Genomic DNA, 5,720 nt, shown 5'->3' on the forward strand with positions numbered 1-5,720 from the left:
GCCACCGCGGGGCCGCGCGCGCACGCACGCACGCAGACGCCGCGCGGGAGCGCGCCTGGCAGCGAGCATGCGCCATGGGAGCTGTCCTGCCTCTGAATCCCTTTGTATTTGGGCTCATGTCTAAGTTTCCTAGCTGTACTGAGCGTTTGGTTTTGCTAAGAATGGTATTTCACAGGTGTCAGTCTGCAGTGGGCTATTGTAGTAACTAGTGGACATCCTGATACCCTCAGCATTTGCTTTAGGATTTTTAACTGCAATTCTAAAACTCAGTCTTACTTTCTACTTTGGCAAGATATTAGTGTGTGTTCAAAATTTAACAAATAAAACCACTTTGGGACGTGCGCCAAATGTTTGCAGCTTTTTACATATAAGGTAAGTCAGCCATATAATAATTTCTCTTTGTGTTTTTTAAAAGCAGATCTAATCTAATGAGACAGAACTTCACACCCGTTAGGATGGCTATTACCCAAAAAGTGGAAAATAAATATTGGTAAAGAAATGTAGAAACTGGAACCTTGTGCATTGTGGCAGCTGTAGAAACAGTTTGGTGATTCCTCAGGAAGTTAAACATGGAATTACCATATGACCCAGCAATTCTACCCCTCAGTATATCCCCAAAGAAATGAAAACAAGAACTCAGACTGATAGTTGTACACCAGTGTTCATAGCAGCTTTATTTACAATGCGCAAGAGACTGAAACAACCCAAATGTCCATCTCCAGGTAAATGGATGAACATAATATCTGATATGCATGTACAATGGAATATTATTGGGTCATAAAATGAAATGAAATTCTGAATGATGCTACAACAAAGATCAACCTTGAAAACATGCTAAGTGAAATTAATCAGACACAAAAGAACAACTGTTTTCTGATTTCCTTCATACACACTGATCCACAAATATAAGGCAAGGGAATATCCCAACTCTTTTTTATTTTTTAAGTCCCTTCTGGAATTTGAATCGTAGTCCTTTTAGGGTCTCTATCTGTTAGGATTTCTGTGTTTCTTCAGCTTGTCCCAAGTCTTTGGTGTTAGTTCCTAGTTTGATCCTCCAACTGAATGAGCACCTGTCTAAACAGGTAGATAAGCAAGGGTAGATACCTCAAGTTTGGAATCTGGAGTTTCTCCTAGAACTTGACTTTTCTCACATTTGGGATCGTTATTAGAATGAACCAGGTTCTTCCAAACCTAATCAAAGTATTATTTTATTCCAGTGATTTAAATACTTGGGTATTGTTATCCTTTTTTTCTTTCTTTCTTTCTTGAACAAATAGAAGTTGTCAGATTCTTATATTTATAGATGCCTTCTGGTAGGCAAACTATTGAACACAAATGTTTTGTTCCTTTCATAATGTTATGCTACTTTGAAATGTAATTAAGTTTCAGAGTGACTGCCTGTTTCATGCCCTATTGAATTTTTGGGAAAATTATCAATGATTTTTAGTCTTATGTTCTTTTACTCTGTGTTATCTTCTAATTTTTTTTAAGTGCTACTCATTTGCATTCAGCTAGTCTGTATACCTACTAGTGATGCATCCCCTTTAGATTACTTCACTTCTAAACTGTAAAAAGCAAATAAACAAAACAAAACAAAGCTTTTTCAATATCTATCAGTATCTAAAGATACAAATGAGGAGGTCAGACTTTAGTATGTTGCTCTGCTATGTGTTTAGAAATTCTGTAGGGCACACTTGTTGACTTACAAAAAAACACTTGAAAGATTAACCTTTTAAGGTAGAATATTTGATCATTTCAAATGATACACTCAAATGAAATTGCATTAATCATACAGACATTACAGTTTGCATTGCTCTTTACCTTGTTCTTGAGCATCAAATTATATCCTTTCCAGTGGTTAGTTTTTATCTATAGCATTATTCAAAGGGACAGAGAAACACACACAATAAATACATGCATATTGCTTAAGTAATTTTAAAAATTTTATAAAATAATAAAGCAAATTCCTTTATACATTCCCCTTTTCCATTTATTAAAGAAAAACCACACAAACAACAAAAGACATTTAAAAGTCCTGAATTCTTATAAAATAGTAAAACTAAACATTTTAGAAATGAGATTATAAACTTTAACGTAGCCATTGCCTTAGCGACAAAGACATTATACTTTTTCAGTCAGTCTTCCTAAATACAGATGTGGGAAGTTCCTCTGCTCCACCTACTACTCCTTCTAGATGTGGTCCCATTCCCTTTTCAGAGCAGATGGACCACTGGTGCATTGTTACATAGCTGAGGCAGCATTGGCAATGGGAACAGAGTTACTCAAACATAGACCCAGCACAGTCCTGGAGTACTGAGAGTTATGACTTTGTTGGACTGTTAATGGTCAAAATGAACCACACCAAAGAAGTGTGTCAGGCCCTGGGGAAGGATGATGGAAGTTCTTTCTTCAGTACAGACTAGGTGGCCAAAGTTTACATGAGTGACTGAACAGTGCTCCTTACATTGCTACATGTCTCTGCTGTTCCCTAGGAAAGAGGTCTTCTCCTATTTGAGCACCTTCTATATTCCCAGGTCTCAAATTCCCAACCTCCTTCTGGAAATACTTCTTATTCAACTTCTTCGAAGTCTTTTTATCAGTCTCTAGAATCCCTCCATTGATCTTATTTGCCTGAGTATTCTAGAATTTACTATTTTGTTCCTCAGTAATAGATCTTTATGACTTTTCAAATCCAGAGAAAGGATGAATCGTAACTTTTAAACAGGTCCTGTTTCCTTGGGGACAGAGAAGTCTCATTATTTAAATTGTCCTTTGAAATGGGAGAAAGTCATTGCATTCTATATATCCAATCAAAGAAAGGAAAGAGAAACAGAACACTTTCCCTATCAATGCGGTCTGCCATATTTATATTCTATATGAATGCCATCTGTATTCTGCCATATTCATTTAAAAGAAGCTTGTGAATGTGTGTTCATAATATTGTAATGCTAGTAAGAGTTTCAGTTCCACTTCAGAGATGACAAGCTACATGCGATTAGGCCATTTTGTGCCATTGGACAAGTTTCTTCAGGTGTGAAATTGAGGAGTACAGCTTGCAAACCTCTCAAGTTCTATGAGTCTGGGATCACAAAGAATTTAAAATATGCAACTCTTTCTATTCTTTCCAAGGTGACTTCTAACTAGAAACAAACAAGCAAACAAAAAGTTAAAAGGACCTTCTTAAAAGATAACCAGAAAATGTGAAGTCTATCTTTGCAATCAAAAAGAAGACAGTGCAATTTATTCTGAAATGGACTCTTTTCAGTATGTATGTGTGTGCATTTCTCTGTGTGTGTGTGTGTGTGTGTGTGTATGTGTGCCATTGACTCATGAGCAATATTTTATATAAAGATATGACAATGGATTTCCTATTATCATAACTATATGCTTTTAAAGAATATACTTTGTTTTTGTTTAGGTGTTGATTATTTTTAAAGAATATACTTTCTTATAACTTGATGGCAAAATATCAATATTCACAAACAAATATTCTTAAAAGGAAGCCTTAAAAAGGAAGAAAATTGGGTCTGGGGTTGTGGCTCAGTGGTGGAGCGCCTTGCATGTGTGAGGCACTGAATTTGCTACTCAACACCACATAAAATAAATAAATAAAATAAAGGCACTGTGCCCATCTACACTAAAAACAAAAAAAAATGTACAAAAAAGGAAATAGAGTGAAACACACATTATTACCTCATGTACATATTTGACTGCATGACAGATATGATCCTATAATAGAAAAATGAGAAATTACACTCCATTTATGTATGATTTATCAAAATATATAAATGCATTCTACTGACATGTACAACTAATTAGAACGAATCAAAACATATTTTTAAAAAAGGAAGAAAAATTCATCACATGCTATGATGTGAATGAATCTTGAAGAAATTTGCTAAGTGAAATAAATCTAGTCCCAGAAAAGTCAAATACTGTATGATTCTACTTCTGTAAGAAATCTAAAGTAGTAAAAGTCATGGAAAGGAGTAGAATGGCAGTTTCCAAGATGATCTTGCAAGTCTAAGCATAGAAACAGCAAGCATATGAGGTCATTTTTATAGGGATACCTGATTTTAAGAACATATAATTTATATCCCAAAGGCTAAATTTACAATATAAATTAGATATAGTATAATTTATATTTCGATGAGTTTCTATTTCTGTGACCTTCTTGCAGGCAAACTGGATTTTTTTCATCTTCATATTACTAATGCCTAGATTATTAAAAAAACAACTTTGCTGAGTTGCTTTTTAAAGCGTCTGACTTTACATTGACTCTAATATACGGATGGACACCAGTTCTCTAAAAATTCTTCAGGAACACATCTCTATTTACATTCTCTGTTTTATTTCTAGAGATATCCAGTCTCGTCTTCTAACCTTCTGTCCGTGTTGAACACCACGAATTCTCCAAAGGTGCTGTGCTGCCTCCTATCTTCTCCTATGCCCATTTTAACCACAGCCAGATATACCTCTCTCTGTTCCCTCCTTTTCCTGCCTACTTATTTTTCAGAGTTCAGGTCTATCTTCTCTTCCTTTGATTAGTCCTCTTCTGCCTGCTTTCAAAACAAGTATAGCTATCATTTACATACTATTTGCATATTTGACTGATGTTTTATCACACTTTCATTGTACCTGAGGATCATCAACAAAAATAAAAACAGTTTCCATGTAGTATTGGCACTATGTTAAGTCCTTCACAGCCATTTTCTCACTTGAAGATAGGTGGCAGGTGTGTGTGTGTGTGTGTAAAAATAATTTTTGCTTAATTTTTGTCCTACATTCTCCATTAGTTTATTGTTACAGTTATGTATCCTCTAACAAAAGGGATGTTCTGAGAAAACAGCTGGTAGGCAATTTTGTCTTTGTGTGAAAAACACTCAGCATATTAGCACAAACTAAGAGGGCTACAACCTTCCTTACTAGATGATCTAATCTTATGGAATTGCAGTAGGTGGTGGACCAAAATGTTATTCATGACTATACATGGTCATTATAAAATATAAAAGACACAACGGACATTAAAAAGTATCATTAACTACAGCTGTTTCGATAGCAAAAGTAAAAAGAGACAATTTACTCAATAATTTAAATTGTTTAAAAAACACACTAAACATTACTTTTGGAATTTTAGCTGACAACTTAAATGACTTGCTTCAATTTACACCAGTGACAGTCTTTGAAAATTGTTTATGCAGCTATTTTATTTCTTTCTAACAATTTTTATATTCTCCTTACTAGTATTGAAGTCTAAGTGAAAAAACATTAGTAATATTTTGTTTATGAAGACAAGTGGGTTGACTCTAATAAAAATACTGATTCATTTGCTTTGCTTCTCAGTGAGAAATGCCACCCATGAAGTATGCTGGCACTTGTTGCTAATAATAACATAATTTTAAGAAACCCAGGAAAACTATATACCTTCACTCACAAGAGTGTGAATTATTTATTTTTCTTAATAGAAAAAGTGAAGTGCATCAATGTTCAGTTCTGGTGGAAAGCAATTTAATAGCATATTTTTATGTAAAAACATCGAAAGTGCTTGTCCAAGAGGCCAGAAGAATGTCTCCTCTCTATAGATCGTAGACATATACTTTAATATCTTTAAAAGAATAAAGTATTAAAGGATATATTATGATCAGCTTTCATTAACTTAGCTATTTCTTCTTTCTTAAAAAGGGTTTCATTCACATGTGCTATCTGCGGTTAAATCTTGC

At 34.5% G+C, this 5,720-nt stretch overlaps 1 long non-coding RNA gene across 1 annotated transcript; it reads left to right on the top strand.

Annotated features, from left to right (window-relative positions):
- The first annotated feature begins 107 nt into the window (after nucleotides 1-107).
- On the top strand, nucleotides 108-4,638 carry LOC124962302 (uncharacterized). Its single transcript, XR_007104452.1, has 3 exons — nucleotides 108-372; nucleotides 3,130-3,264; nucleotides 4,360-4,638. It is a non-coding gene; the product is annotated as an uncharacterized LOC124962302 (long non-coding RNA).
- Nucleotides 4,639-5,720: the final 1,082 nt, after the last annotated feature.

Source organism: Sciurus carolinensis, chromosome 12 (assembly GCF_902686445.1).
Source record: "Sciurus carolinensis chromosome 12, mSciCar1.2, whole genome shotgun sequence".
Classification (NCBI taxonomy): domain Eukaryota; kingdom Metazoa; phylum Chordata; class Mammalia; order Rodentia; family Sciuridae; genus Sciurus; species Sciurus carolinensis.